The sequence below is a fragment of the Scyliorhinus torazame genome, chromosome 1 (genome assembly GCF_047496885.1).
Source record: "Scyliorhinus torazame isolate Kashiwa2021f chromosome 1, sScyTor2.1, whole genome shotgun sequence".
NCBI classification, from domain to species: Eukaryota; Metazoa; Chordata; class Chondrichthyes; order Carcharhiniformes; family Scyliorhinidae; genus Scyliorhinus; species Scyliorhinus torazame.
Window position 1 is genome coordinate 237,789,822 of NC_092707.1, and position 16,716 is coordinate 237,806,537.

A 16,716-nucleotide genomic window follows, 5' to 3' on the forward strand; every position below is an offset into this window, starting at 1 on the left:
ATTATGGTTCCCCCAACATTCTTGTTTGTTTCCCAGTGCCTCCCTATTTTTATACCAAAAGCCTTTTTGAAGCGGGTGAATGCGGTGATCTCTAGGTTAGTGTGGGCGGGTAAAATCCTGTGAGTAAGGAAAGTGCTGCTCGAGCGGAGCCAAGGGGAGGGAGGGCTGGCGCTGTTGATCTGTAGGAACTACTACTGGGCGGCAAATATAGCCATGATCAGGAAATGGGTGGAAGCGGGTAGAGGCGGCATCATGTAAGGACATAAGTTTGGGGTATTGGTAATGGCACCTCTGCAGTTCTTGCTGGCTCGGTACTCCACAAGCCCAGTGGTAGTGGTGGCCCTGAGAGTTTGGGGGCAGGGCCGGAAGCATATGGGAGTGGAAGGAGCGTCGGTGTGGGCTCCAATTTGCGGTAATCACCGGTTTGTCGCGGGGAGGATGGATGGGCGGCTTCGGAGGTGGCAGAGAGCAGGGATTGAGAGGCTGGGATGTTTATGATGGGGGCTCTCCCTGTTTGGATGATCTGGAACCGGAGGTTGAGTTGCCAGGAGGGAATGGATTTCGTTATTTGCAGGTGAGGGATTTTGTACGAAGACAGGTTTCAATCTTTCCGCTTCTACCGCCACAGGGGACACAGGACAATGTAGTCTCTAGAATGGGAGTGAGGGAGGGGAAGGTATTAGAAATCTAGAAAGAGGAGATTTCCGGTGGCGGCGATGAGGGAGTGAGCCGCACATTTGGTGGCTCTCACTCCGGCCGGATTTGCGAACCTGGTTTCCCGACTTTTTGGAACTTTTGTGCGCTAGAAAAGACGGCCACAAAGTTGCTGATCTAAACGTGCAGAGCTGCATGGAAACAAGGAAGAGCAGAAAGCAGCAAAAGCAGGAAAAGAAAGGGCAGAGACAACGTGGTGGGGGAGTTGACCCGGGATCAAAGATGGCTGACGTACGGACCGCAGACCAGACGATCCAAGCAGCGCTGGACAATATGCTGCAGGTCATAAAAGGAAGTTTTGAAGCAATGAAACAGGATAACTTAGAACCGCTTCAGAAAGCGGTGGAGCAAGTGAACCAAAGACTAGAGGCCCAGGACAAAAAGGTCAAGGAACTGGACCAAGCGGTGGAGGAACAGGCGGACACACAAACGACCGCTGCAATAGAAATAGATGGGTTAAAGGAGCGTCAGAGAAGGCTGCTTGACAGACTCGAAGACCTGGAAAACAGAGCCCGTAGACAAAATCTGAGAATATTGGCCTCCCGGAGGGGACCGAAGGAGCGGACGCCACGACGTTTGTGGCAGACCGGTTGCAGCAGCTGATGGGGGCTAACTCCTTACTGCGACCGCTGGAGCTGGATGGGGCACACACAGTGCAGGTGAGGCAGCCGCGACCGGGAGGTTCCCCCCCCCCCCCCCCCCCCCCCGCCCCGACCAGTGGTGGTCAGGTTCCACAGGTTCACGGATAAGGAGCGTGTCCAGCAGTGGGCAAAGAGCACAAGGAGCTGTACATGGAACAACAATGTCCTGCGCATCTACCAGGACCTGAGTCAAGAGGTGGCCAGGCGACAAGCAGCCTTTAAACAAATTAAGGAGATTTTGTTCAAAAAGCACGTGAAGTTTGGTCTGCTCTTCCCGGCATGTCTTTGGGTCACGCACCAGAACCACCATTACTACTTTGTGGACCCCGATGAGGCGATGGAGTTCGCAAAGGATCAGGGACTGGTGCTGAACTGAGTACCCACAGACTCAAGCCAGAGTCTGAGTATTATTGTTTACGTGACTTCTATTTTTCTTGGACTGACTTTCTATTTTATGTTGCTTTACAGGTACTTTGTACTTTTTTCGCTGCCTTTGGTTACAATGGGCGAGCGGGGGGTGGGTGCCCCCTCCCTCTTTTCTTTTTTCGGTTTGCTTTTTCTTTGTGTTTTTTCTTTTTGGAGCTTCCATCGTAACAGAAATTTGTCCGGGAAGCAATAGGGGTTAAAGTTATTTGATGCAGGGGGGGTTACACAGGTACTGTGTTGCTGTGTTTTTCTTTTAGTAATGCGCAGAAAGGGGCGATTGGTATCACTCAGCTGTGTACACAACTGGAATAGCATTACAGCTGGACGGTCTCGGTTCTTCAGGCCATAAGACATAGGAGTGGAAGTAAGGCCATTCGTCCCATCGAGTCCACTCCACCATTCAATCATGGCTGATTTCAACTCCATTTACCCGCTCTCTCTCCATAGCCCTTAATTCCTCGAGAAATCAAGAATTTATCAACTTCTGCCTTAAAGACATTCAACGTCCCGGCCTCCACCGCCCTCTGTGGCAATGAATTCCACGGACCCACCACTCTCTGGCTGAAGAAATTTCTCCTCATCTCTGTTCTAAAGTGACTCCCTTTTATTCTAAGGCTGTGCCCCCGGGTCCTAGTCTCCCCTGCTAATGGAAACAACTTCCCTACGTCCACCCTATCTAAGCCATTCATTATCTTGTAAGTTTCTATTAGATCTCCCCTCAACCTCCTAAACTCCAATGAATATAATCCCAGGATCCTCAGACGTTCATCGTATGTTAGGCCTACCATTCCTGGGATCATCCGTGTGAATCTCCGCTGGACCCGCTCCAGTGCCAGTATGTCCTTCCTGAGGTGTGGGACCCAAAATTGCTCACAGTATTCTAAATGGGGCCTAACTAATGCTCTATAAAGCTTCAGAAGTACATCCCTGCTTTTATATTCCAAACCTCTTGAGATAAATGACAACATTGCATTTGCTTTCTTAATTACGGACTCAACCTGCAAGTTTACCTTTAGAGAATCCTGGACTAGGACTCCCAAGTCCCTTTGCACTTCAGCATTATGAATTTTGTCACCGTTTAGAAAATAGTCCATGCCTCTATTCTTTTTTCCAAAGTGCAAGACCTCGCACTTGCCCACGTTGAATTTCATCAGCCATTTCTTGGACCACTCTCCTAAACTGTCTAAATCTTTCTGCAGCCTCCCCACCTCCTCCATACTACCTGCCCCTCCACCTATCTTTGTATAATCGGCAAACTTAGCCAGAATGCCCCCAGTCCCGTCATCTAGATCGTTAATATATAAAGAGAACAGCTGTGGCCCCAACACTGAACCCTGCGGGACACCACTTGTCACCGGTTGCCATTCCGAAAAAGAACCTTTTATCCCAACTCTCTGCCTTCTGCCTGACAGCCAATCGTCAATCCATGTTAGTACCTTGCCTCGAATACCATGGGCCCTTATTTTACTCAGCAGTCTCCCGTGAGGCACCTTATCAAAGGCCTTTTGGAAGTCAAGATAGATAACATCCATTGGCTCTCCTTGGTCTAACCTATTTGTTATCTCTTCAAAGAACTCTAACAGGTTTGTCAGGCACGACCTCCCCTTACTAAATCCATGCTGACTTGTCCTAATCTGACCCTGCACTTCCAAGAATTTAGAAATCTCATCCTTCACAATGGATTCTAGAATCTTGCCAACAACCGAGGTTAGGCTAATTGGCCTATAATTTTCCATCTTTTTCCTTGTTCCCTTCTTGAACAGGGGGGTTACAACAGCGATTTTCCAATCCTCTGGGACTTTCCCTGACTCCAGTGACTTTTGAAAGATCATAACTAACGCCTCCACTATTTCTTCTTGTTTGATTGCCCTTTTTTGTTTGATCTTCCTTATCTCAGGGACTGCTCGAGCAGGACTGACCAGGGGATTGGTGTGGATGGGTGGGGGGATGAGCTCGGGGGAACAATGGGAGCGAGATAAGTGGGCGCTGGAGAAATGAGTCACCGGGCTAGCAGGAAGCTAGTCAAGGAAGTCAGGTGGGGGATATGCATACAGCCAGTATATGGGGGTGGTCGGGTTTCAGAGGGTTGTTGTTGCTAGGGGGGGGGAAGCTATTCTGCTGACATGGGAGGGACCTAAATTATGTAACAGAGAGGAGGTCGGCGGTGGGAACTGCCAGGAGGCGAACCGGGAGGGTTGCGGCACATGGGCTGGGGGCGGGCCCAAGAAGGGTTATGGTTGACCGGCAGGGGGGAGGGGGGGGGGGGGCAGGTGCTCCCCAACCAGGCTGATCACCTGGAATGTCAGAGGACTAAGCGGGCCAGTCAAGAGGGCACGTGTGTTTGCACATTTGTGGGCTCTAAAGGCGGACGTAATCATGCTGCAGGAGACACATCTGAAAGTGACTGACCAGACCAGACTAAGGAAGGGCTGGATTAGGCAGGTCTTCCACTCGGGCTTAGACTCTAAGTTCAGGGGAGTGGCAATCATGATCAATAAACGGGCTCAATTTGAGGTGGAGGGCACAATTGCAGACGGAGGTGGTAGATTTCTTATGGTCCGTTGTATGCTTGAGGAGGTGAGGGTAGTCCTGGTGAATGTATATGCTCCAAATTGGGACGATGCTGACTTCATTAAAAGGGTGCTGGGGAAAATCCCAGACTTTGACTCACGCAAGCTGATCATGGGTGGGGATTTCAACACGGTCCTCGACCCCGGACTAGACCGGTCATGCTCCAGAACAGGTAGGCTCCCAGCGATGGCAAGGGAACTGAGGGGGTTCATGGAGCAGATGGAGACCCTCTGATGGAGACCCATGGAGAGCTAGACGGCTGACAGGAAGGGAATATTCGTTCTACTCACATGTTCACAAAGTATATTCTAGAATCAATTTCTTCATCATGAGCAGGGACTAGGCGGAGTAAAAAATACGGAGTACTCGGCGAACACCATCTCGGATCATGCCCCACACTGGGTTGACCTGCAGGTCTGCAAATGGAGTTACCAGTGCCCGCAATGGAGGTTAGACGTAGGATTGCTAGCAGATGAGGGAGGGTGCGAGAGCTTGCGGAAGTGCATGCAGAACTACCTGCAGGTTAATGACACAGAGGAAGTCTCAGCAGCGACCCTGTGGGAGGCGCTGAAGGTGGTGGTTCGGGGGAGCTGTTTTCAATCCGGGCCCACAGAGATAGAACGGACAGAGCGGAAATGGACAGACTGGTCAAGGAGATTCACCGGACAGACAGGGACTACGCAGAGGCCCCGAGGGAGGACCTACTTAGAGATAGACGGAGACTGCAAGCCGAACTGGGAGTGTTGTCCACGAGCAAAGCAGTGGAACAACTTAGGAAGGCAAAGGGTGTGGTATATGAGCATGGGGAGAAAGCTAGTAGAATGCTTGTGCAGCAGCTCAGGAGGAAAGAGGCAGCCAGAGAAATAGGCAGGGTAGTTGACGGTATGGGGATCAGAGTGGATGATCCGTCAGGACTGAACAAGGTGTTTCGGGCATTCTATAGCAGGCTCTTTTCTCGGAACCCCCTGAGGACCCGGAGGAGATGGAACGTTTCTTAGACGGACTGACCTTCCCAAAAGTGGGCAGGGGGCTAGTGGACGGACTGAGGGCCCCGATTAGAGCTGAGGAAGTACTGGGGGGGCTTGAAGACCTTGCAGTGGGGTAAATCCCCGGGGCCGGATGGATACCCAGTGGAGTTCGCGGAGATAGTGGGGCCGGTGCTGACTAGGGTATTTAACAAGGCGAGGGACAGAGGGATTCTACCCCCGACGATGTCACAGGCCACCATTTCGCTGATATTAAAACGGGATAAAGACCTGGAAGCGTGTGGGTCATACAGACCAATCTCCCTGATCAATGTTACGCCAAGCTCCTGGCTAAGGTCTTGGCGCTTAGAATTGAGGACTGTGTCCCGGAGGTGATCGGGGAGACCAAACAGGTTTTGGTAAAGGCAGAGAGCTGGAAGCCAACTTAAGAAGACTACTCAACGTGATCATGATGCCCCCGGAGGGCAGAGAGGTAGAGTCAGTGGTGGCAATGGATGCCGAGAAGGCCTTTGACTGGGTGGAGTGGGACTGTTTGTGGGGAGGTACTCGGACGGTTCGGGTTCGGAGAGGGCTTTGTCGACTGGGTCAGACTATTGTACCAGGCCCCAAAAGCTAGCGTAAGGACGAATCGGACAACATTGGACTATTTTAGACTACTCCGGGGGACCAGACAGGGATGTCCACTCTCCCCATTGCTGTTCGCACTGGCTATAGAACCTCTGGCGATTGCCCTGAGAGCTGCGATGGGGTGGAAGGGAATGATTTGCGGAGGGGTGGAACACAGGGTCTCGCTTTATGTGGACGGCCTGCTCCGGTACGTATCGGACCCACTGGCCGGGATGGACTGTTTGGAGCTGGTCCATATTTAAGAACTCAGCGACCACCGTCACAGACTTTATCAGCAATTGTGTAGACGACAGAGGGTAGTGGGTGCCTGGAACTCGCTACCGGAGGAGGTGGTGGAAGGAGGGACGATAGTGACATTTAAGGGGCATCTTGACAAATACATGAATAGGATGGGAATAGAGGGATACGGACCCAGGAAGTGTAGAAGATTGTAGTTTAGTCGGGCAGCATGGTCGGCACGGGCTTGGAGGGCCGAAGGGCTTGTTCCTGTGCTGTACTTTTCTTTGTTCTTTGTTCTTTGACTGCATGCCAAAGAAAGTAGTATATACATTTCCCAACCGGAAACCATGGCTTAATCGGGAGATTGACTCGCTACTGAAGGTCTGGTCTGAGGCGTTCAAGTCAGGCGGCCCTGATCTATACAAGAAATCCAGGTATGACCTCCGTAAAGTCATCAGGGATGCCAAGAAACAATATCAGACCAAGCTACAGTCACAGACTAGCATCACGGACTCTCGTTGGTTGTGGCAACGCTTAACAACATAATGGGCTACAAAGCGAAGCCGAGCAGAATCTCCGGCAGTAGCGCACCCCTCCCCGATGAACTCAATGCATTCTATGCTTGGTTCGAGCAGGAAACCATCAAACTGCTGTCAACTGCCCCAGCAGCCCAGGACACACCCATACCCATCATCACAGCATCCGAAGTCAGATTGGCCTTCTTTAAAGTGAACCCTAGGAAGGTCCTGACAGGGTCCCTGGTCGGACACTCAGATCCTGCACGGACCAGCTGGCAGATGTGTTTGCAGACATCTTCGACCTCTCCCTACTCCGTTCCGAGATCCCCACCTGCTTCAAGAGGACCACCGTCATACCAGTGCCAAAGAAGAATCAGGCAACATGCCTCAATGACTATCGTCCAGTGGCCTTGACATCGATCGTAATGAAGTACTTCGAGAGGTTAGTTATGAGGCACATCAATTCCATACTCCCAGAATGCCTCGATCCTTTGCAATTCGCATACCGCCAAGCAGACGTCATCCCACTGGCCCTACTCGTATCCTTGTAGCATCTCGACAAGGACTCCTACATCAGACTCCTATTTATTGACTACAGCTCCCCTTCAACACTATAATCCCAGCCAAGCTCATGTCAATGCTCCAAAACCTAGGACTTGGCTCCTCACTCTGCAACTGGATCCTCAACTTTCTGATCCATAGACCACAATCAGTAAGAATAAACAACAACACCTCCTCCACGATAGTTCTCAATACCGGAGCCCCGCAATGCTGTGTACTTAGTCCTCTACTATACTCCCTATACAGACACAACTGCGTGGCAAAATGTGGCTCCAACTCCATCTACAAGTTTGCTGACAACATGACCATAGTGAATCTGCTCTCAAACAATGCTGAGTCAGAATACAGGAGGGAGATAGAGAACCTAGTGGAGTGGTGTAAGGACAACAATCTCTCTCTCAATGTCAGCAAAACTAAAGAGCTGGTCATTGACTTCAGCAAGCAAAGTATCGTACACACCCCGGTCTACATCAACGGGGCCGAGGTGGAGATGGTTGAAAGCTTCAAATTCCAAGATGTGCACATCACCAACAATCTGTCCTGGTCCACCCACGTCGATGCCACGACCAAGAAAGCACAACAGCGCCTATACTTTCTCAGGAAACTAAGGAAATTCGGCATGTCCACATTGACTCTTACCGACTTTTACATATGCACCATAGAAAGCATCCTATCTGGCTGCATCACAGCCTGGTATGGAAACTGCTCGGCCAAAGACTATAAGAAACTACAGAGAGTCGTGAGCATCGCCCAGTCCATCACACAAACCCGCCTCCCATCCGTTGACTCTGTCTATACCTCCCGCTGCCTGGGGAAAGAGGGCCGCATAATCAAAGACCTCTCCCATCCGGCTTATTCACTCTTCCAACATCTTCCATCGGGCAGGAGATACAAAAGTCTGAGAACACGCACGAACAGATTCAAAAACAGCTTCTTCCCCGCTGTTACCAGACTCCTAAATGACCCTCTTTTGGACTGATCTGATTTCTTCACACATCTTCTCTACTGAGTAATACTACACTCCTATGTCTTGTGCAATGTTGGAGTTCAGGGACATGTCCACTGTCCCTGGCTCCTTCACGCGCAAGAAGTGGATCCAGCTGCAGCTCCTGTTAGACCGCTTGACGGCTCTGGAGCTGCGGATGGACTCACTTTGGAGCATCCACGATGCTGAGGAAGTCGTGAATAGCATGTTTAGCGAGTTGATCACCCCGCAGATAAATAGTACTGAGGGAGATAGGAAATGGGTGACCATCAGACAGAGGAAGATTAGGAAGGCAGTGCAGGGGTCCCCTGCAGTCACCTCCCTCCAAAACAGGTATACCATTTTGGGTACTGTTGAAGGAGATGGCTAACCAGAGGAAGGCAGCAGGAGCCAGGTTCATGGCACTGTGGCTGGCTCTGCTGCGCAGGAGGGCAGGAAAAAGAGTGGTAGAGCTGTAGTGATATGGGATTCGATTGTAAGGGGAGGAGACAGGCGTTTCTGCGGACACAAACGAAACTCCAGGAACGTGTGTTTCTTGGATGCAAGGGTTCTGGATGTCTCCGAGCAGCTGCAGGACATTCTAAACGGGGAGGGTGAACAGCCAGCTGTCGTGGTGCAGGGAGGCACCAATGATATATGTAAAAAAACAGGATGAGGTCCTACATGCTGAATTTAGAAATTCAGGAGTTTAGGAGCTAAACTAAAAGTAGGACCTCAAATGTAGTAATCTCGGGATTGCTACCAGTGCCTTGTGCTAGTCAGAGTAGGAAGGACAGGATAGACAGGATGAGTGTGTAGCTTGAGAGATGGTGCAGGAGGGAGGGATTCAGATTTTTGTGACGTTGGAACCGGTTCTGGGAGAGGTGGGACCATTACAAATTGAACGGTCTATACCTGGACAGGACTGGAACCAATGTCTAGTTTGCTAGGTGTTGGGGAGGGTTTAAACTAATGTGGCAGGGGGATGGGAACAAATTCAGGAAGTCGGAGGGTAGTAAAGAGAGGATAGAAACAAAAGTCAGTAAGGAGAAAAGTGGAAGGCAGAGAAACAGATTGAACTGCATTTATTTCAATGCAAGAGGTCTAATGGGAAGGTAGATGAACTCAGGCCATGGATAGGTATTTTGGATTGGGATATTATAGTTATTATTGAAACATGGCTAAAGGAGGGGCAGGACTGGCAACTCAATATTCTGGGGTACAGTTGCTTATAGGAAATCGTAGACCAGGAGATAGGAGAGGAAGGGGAGTTGCATTTTTGATTAGGGACAGTATCACTTCAGTACAGAGAGAGGATATATCCGAGGGTTCGCCCACTGAGTCTATATGGGTAGAACTGAAAAATAAGAAAGGTGAGATCACTTTGATAGGACTGTACTACAGGCCCCAAATAGTCAGCGGGATATTGAGGAGCAAATATGTAAAGAGATTACAGATAGCTGCCGGACAAAAAAGGTGGAAATGGTTGGGGACTTTAACTTTCCCAACATTAACTGGGACAGTCATAGCACTAGGGATTTGGATGGGGAAAAATTTGTCGCGTGTATTCAGGAAGAATTCCTCATTCAATATGTGGATGGCCCGACGAGAGGGGGGCAAAACGTGACCTCCTCTTGGGAAATAAGGAAGGGCAGGTGACGGAAGTGTTGTGAGGGATCACTTTAGGACTACTGACCATAATTCCATTAGATTTAAGATAGCTATGGAGAATGATAGTTCTAGCCCAAAAGTTAAAATTCTAAATTGGGCCAAGGACAATTTCGAGGGTATTAGGCGGGAACTTTCAAAAGTTGATTGGGTGTGCCTGTTTGCAGGCAAGGGGGCAGCTGGTAAGTGGCAGTCTTTCAAAAAGGTGTTAACTCGGGTTCAGGGTGAGCACATTCCTCTTAGAGTGAAGGGTAAGGCCAGTAGAAGTAGGGGACGCTGGATGACTCGGGATATTGAGGCCATGGTCAAAAGGAAGGAGGAGGCATATGGCATGCATAGGCAGCTGGGATCAAGTGGATCCCTTGAAGAGTATAGGGCTTGTCGGAGAAGAGTTAAGAGAGAAATCAGGAGGGCAAAAGGGGGATATGGGATTGTCTTGGCAGATAAGGCAAAGCAAAATCCAAAGAGCTTTTATAGATACATAAAGGGTGACTAGGGAGAGGGTAGGGACTCTCAAAGATAAACAAGATCATCGATGTGCAGATCCACAAAGGATGGGAGAGGTCCTAAATGAATATTTCTCATCAGCAGCACGGTAGCCTTGTGGATAGCACAATTGCTTCACAGCTCCAGGGTCCCAGGTTCGATTCCGGCTTGGGTCACTGTCTGTGCAGAGTCTGCACATCCTCCCCGTGTGTGCGTGGGTTTCCTCCGGGTGCTCCGGTTTCCTCCCACAGTTCAAAGATGTGCAGGTTAGGTGGATTGGCCATGATAAATTGCCCTTAGTCTCCAAAATTGCCCCTAGTGTTGAGTGGGGTTACTGGGTTATGGGGATAGGGTGGCGGTGTTGACCTTGGGTAGGGTGCTCTTTCCAAAAGCCGGTGCAGACTCGATGGGCCAAATGGCCTCCTTCTGCACTGTAAATTCTATGTATTTACTGTTGACAAAGGCACGATGTTAGGGAAATTGGGGAAATAAAAAGTGATGTTTTGAGGAGTGTATATATTACAGAGAAGGAGGTGCTGGAGGTATTAAAGCGCATTAAGATAGATAAATCCCTGGGACCTGATGAAATGTATCCGAGGACGTCGTGGGAGGCAAGGAAGGAAATTGCCGCCCCCTAGCTGAGGTATTTGAATCATCGACAGCCACAGGAGAGGTGCTTGAAGATTGGAGGGTAGCAAATGTTGTGCCGTTGTTTAAGAAGGGTTGTCGGGATAAGAAGTTGTTTAAGAAGGGATGTAGGGATAAGCCTGGGAACTCCAGACCAGTTAGCCTTTCATCTGTAGTGGGTAAATTGTTAGAAGGTATTCTGAGGGACAGGATCTACAGGCATGTAGACAGGCAAGGGCTAATTAGGGAAAGTCAGCATGGCTTTGTAAGGGGAAAGTCATGTCTCACGAATTTGATTGAGTTTTTTGAAGGGGTAACTAAGAAGGTAGATGATACAAAATTGGCTTGGCGACCAAAGCAAAAAGGTGGTTGTGGAGGGTTGTTTATCAAACTTGTGGAGGGTTGGCTTGGCAAATGGAATTTTGTCCTTCATTGCTAGAGGGATGGAGTTTAAGACTAGGGAGGTTATGCTGCAATTGTATAAGGTGTTAGTGAGGCCGCACCTGGAGAATTGTGTTCAGTTTTGGTCTCCTTACTTGAGAAAGGATGTACTGGCACTGGAGGGTGTGCAGAGGAGATTCACTAGGTTAATCCCAGAGCTGAAGGGGTTGGATTACGAGGAGAGGTTGAGTAGACTGGGCTGTACTCGTTGGAATTTAGAAGGATGAGGGGGGGATCTTATAGAAACATATAAAATTATGAAGGGAATAGATAGGATAGATGCGGCTAGGTTGTTTCCACTGGTGGGTGAAAGCAGAACTAGAGGGCATAGCCTCAAAATAAGGGGAAGTAGATGTAGGACTGAGTTTAGGAGGAACTTCTTCACCCAAAGGGTTGTGAATCTATGGAATTCCTTGCCCAGTGAAGCAGTAGACGCTCCTTCATTAAATGTTTTTAAGATAAAGATAGATAGTTTTTTGAAGAATAAAGGGATTAAGGGTTATGGTGTTCGGGCCGGAAAGTGGAGCTGAGTCCATGACCTAATTGAATGGCGGAGCAGGCTCGAGGGGCCAGATGGCCTACTCCTGCTCCTAGTTCTTATGTTCTTATGTAAACTGGAGGTCTGTGGACAGCGGTGTGCCTCAGGGATCGGTGCTGGGTCCACTGTTATTTGTTGTATATATTAATGATTTGGATGAGCATGTAGGAGGCATGGTTAGTATGCTTGCAGATGACACCAAGATTGGTGGCATAGTGGATAGTGAACAAGTTTATTTAAGATTGCAACAGGATCTTGATCAATTGGACCAGTGGGCTGATGAATGGCAGATGGAGTTTAATTTGGATAAATGTGAGGTGATGCATTTTGGTAGATCAAATCAGGGCAGGACCGACTCAGTTAATGGTAGGGAGTTGGGGAGAGTTACAGAACAAAGAGATCTAGGGGGTACAGGTTCATAGCTCCTTGAAGGTGGAGTCGCAGGTGGACAGGGTGGTGAAGAAGGCATTCAGCATGCTAGGTTTTATTGGTCGGAATATTGAATACAGGAGTTGGGACGTCTTGTTGAAGTTGTACAAGACATTGGTAAGACCACACATGGAATACTGTGTTCAGCTCTGGTTACCCTATCATAGGAAGGATATTGTTAAACTAGAAAGAGTACAGAAGAGATTTACGAGGATGCTACCAGGACTTGATGGTCTAAGTTATAAGGAGAGGTTGGATAGGCTGGGACGATTTTCCCTGAAACGCAGAAGGCTTAGGGGTCTATAAAATAATGAGGACATAGATAAGGTAGATAGTCAACATCTTTTCCCAAAGGTAGTGGTGTCTAGAACTAGATAGTATAGGTTTATGGTGAGAGAGGGGAGAGATACAAAAGAGACCAGAGAGGAATTTTTTTCACACAAGAGGGTGGTGAGCATCTGGAACGAACTGCCAGAGGCAGTGGTAGAGACGGGTACAATTCTTTCCTTTAAAAAACAGTCAGACAGTTATATGGGCAGGGTGAGTATAGAGGGATATGGGCCAAATGCAGGCAATTGGGACTAGGTTTGTGATAGAAACTGGGCAGCATGGACAAGCTGGGCCGAAGGGCCTGTTTCCATGCTGTAAACATCTATGACTCTACCCGATGCCCGTGTCTATGCATTTACATTGTGTATTTTATGTTTGCCCTATGTATTTCCTTTTCATATACGGAACGATCTGTCTGAGCTGCACGCAAGAACAATACTTTCACTGTACCTCGGTACACGTGACAATAAACAAATCCAATCCAACCCGGGGCCCTGGTGCCATGAGGCAGCAACCCCATATAGATATCATTGAGAAGAATGTGTCTCAGTTGTACAGCGATATAATAAGGCCAAGAACAGTACAAAATGTTGGAATCATAAATGAGAAGCAATTACAGAAACAAATTATGGTATTATCATAAATGTAAGAACTACTAGCGTTAATGAAATATCTAAGAGTAGCCACTAGAGGCAGCTACAGTTACAAGTATAGAAGGCATTGATGGTAACGCCTTGTGGGAGTTAGAACGCCTTGGAAGATGGTGAAGCATAGGAGTAGTTGTGTACTTGAGAGTTCTGTAGTTAGAGATGGCATAGTTTAATATAGTAACCTTGTACTTTAGGAATGTGAACAAATCTTAGTAGTGTTAATAAATTCATTTTGTTCGTTAACAAAGCTTGGTGTTCTTTATTCAACACTACGCATCCAAGCCATCCAGGTAAAGCAAAGTAGAGAACACTACATGTTACCAGGGGTGGAAAACTTTAAATAGTAATGGTTTCACATGGTACCAGGACTAGTTCCTGAAGTTGAATAGTCAGGTTTAGGGAGAAAGAAAGAATCTCCGTTCAAAGAAAGAAAAAGAAACTTGAGAAAAAAAATCTCAACCAGACTCGGTAGCAATAATCAAACTCCAGTAGCAATAACCAGCGGCATCGCAAAAAGAAATAGCCAACCGTGGCTTCGTAGAGGGTCTGCAGACTCCAAAGTCATTCAGGGCATCGGGAATGTAGAAGTGAACTGGAAAATTTTCAAGCAAGAGTTTGAACTGTATCTCCCAACCTTAAAACTCCAAGTAGCCAGTGAGAAGAAAAAGATTGCGCTGTTACTCAATTTGGCTGGACCGCAGACTATAAACCTGTATAACTCATTCTACTTTGAGAATGAAGTTGAAAAAAAATAAGTTTAAAGTGGTCATTCAAAAATTTGATAGCTATTGTGAGCTGAAAAGAAATTAAAAGCTGAGTGAATGACTGCAAGAGGAACAAAAAGTAACATTGAAGGATTCTATTAAAATGTCCCGTGCGAGCAAAGCAACTAAAAATAGATGTTCCAAAATAGTGAATCAGGAAAGTGGCGTGGGAATTTTTGACTCCGTTGAAGCTGTGGCACAGCTAGAGATTCAGCGTCCTGGAAAAGAAATTGCGCACGTGCACTTGAAAAAAAAGCACGCTTCGGAAGTCAGACATTTCCCACATGAGCAGTTAAAGAAAAGATGAGTTCTGGAAGATGAACGTTCTTGAAAAAAGAGCGCACTCCGGACGACGATCGATTTGCGCATGCGCAATGGAAGTTCGCGCAAGATGTCACGGACGTGATGACGTGTAGACATTGTGGCCACGCCCACTTGAAGAAAAAATGCCCGGCGATCAGAAAAACAAATTTAAAATGCAAAAGAAGCATTTTGACTCACACGGCAGAACATTGATTGAATTTCAACCAACAGCTGAAGAAGACTTTTGCAGCACCATCGAACTAGCAGTTTACAGCATGAAAGAAACAGACGACTTCAACCAATATGAGAATACAGAAGGTAAATCCTACATTGAAGAATACTATTCAGATATGGCAGAGATATTCGGGTTAACTGATCATTCCATGAGCAACACGATTGAAAAAAATGAATAGCTCTTTACTACAGATAGATTAATCCAGTACATTGATGGAATGGCATATCATTGCGACATTGGATAGCAGTAATCTGACAGATGAGCAACAAGAAGAAGACTATGAAGGTGTATCTAGCTTATTTGCTGAGCCAGGAGACGAAGACTATGAAGGTCTCTCTAGTTTATTTGCTGAGCCAGAAGAAGACTATGAAGGCCTATCCATTGTATTTGCCAGTAATGACAACAGTGAAGAAACACATGATGAGCAACAAAAAGACTATAATTGTCTATCCACTTTATTTGCGACTAGTGATGAAGTGATCACAAGTAGCATACAAACTGCAGGACAACAGTGAGACACAGATCCCAGCTGACAATCAGAGTGCAACAGTGAACAGATCAAGTGAGAGCATATCAATTGTGAACAGCCAACAAGAACATAATAATGAAAGTGCAACAGTGATCAGATCAGTTGAGAGCACATCAATTGTGAACAGCCTACAGGAAAATGACATCTTGGAGAAGTCGACTCCAGATGAGAAGCACCAAGAGCTCAAAGATACATCCGATCATCCAAAAGGAACTAATATCACAAACCTCAACAATACATCAGATCATCCAAAGGGAACTGATATCACAAAGTTCAAAGATACATCTGATAATCCAAAGGACACTGAGAGTAAAAAGGTTGAAAATGAATCAGCTAAGCCAAAAGGAACTGATCCTGAGCACACAAAGAGTAACTACGGAATGACAGAATTTACACAAAGATACGTCTTTGAAACCAAAGGACAATAAACAACGCATTGCAATTTAATGACAACAAAGTGTTTGAACTTGCAGTCACACTTCACAAACCATACAGTATGGAAAACAATCCATAGGACAGTGTGTTAAAAACAGCTACCATTCGAGATAGAACAGACACATGTATGTCTAGACCATACTAAGCTCACGCATGATGACACAAATGCCAGGAAGAAAAGGACACAGTCTGGAAGAGTTGGTCCTTGCTAAAAGAACAGATAGCAAACTGCTTTTTAGGGCAAAGGAAACGCAAAATCGACACCACAAGCACAGAAAAAAGACCATGTTAGGCAACAAAAGTGGTTCAACCAGTCGACAACTTGAGCGATGAAACTGATGACTTGTTGGTCAAGTACCACACTACCACACTGAAGACTGAGTACAGACTCAATTTGTGGACTGTAAAAAGTTTTAAAAATTGTTAACTACTGTACAATATCAGTACTCAATTATATGTAAAGAACATACAATGCTCTTAATATATATATGTTTGTAGAAATCTCCAAACATCTTTACATCATGGTATGTATATTGACTGGAATGTAAATAAGTTTAAGATGAATTCTAGCTAATAGGTTCACACATGCAATGTTATGTTTAAAGAAAAATATCACAACCTAAGTTCTAAGAACTTTCTTTTACAAACAAAGGGGATGTGGTATTATCATAAATGTAAGAACTGCAAGGTTTAATGAAATGCCTAAGAGTAGCCACTAGAGGAGGCTACAGTTACATGTATAAAAGGCATTGCTGCTGAGCCTTGTGGGAGTTAGAAGGCAGTAGAAGATGGTGAAGCATAGGAGCAGTTGTGTACTTGAGAGCTCTGTAGTTAGAGATAGTTTAATATAGTAACCTTGTACTTTAGGTATGTGAACAAATCTTAGTAGTGTTAATAAATTAGTTTTGTTCATTAACAAAGCTTGGTGTTCTTTATTCAACACTACACATTCAGGCCATCCAGATAAAGGAAAATAGAGAACACAACAAGAATGAAGTCTAATTTTTGTCATTTTTTTGGAGGTCAGCCATATGCCATCATGCTCTGGTCATGA

At 46.8% G+C, this 16,716-nt stretch overlaps 1 protein-coding gene across 1 annotated transcript in view; it reads right to left on the reverse strand.

Moving 5' to 3' along the window:
- plg (plasminogen) overlaps positions 1 to 16,716 on the reverse strand; it is a 286,792-nt gene that overhangs the window by 191,215 nt on the left and 78,861 nt on the right. The gene's annotated exons all lie outside the window — the stretch shown is intronic.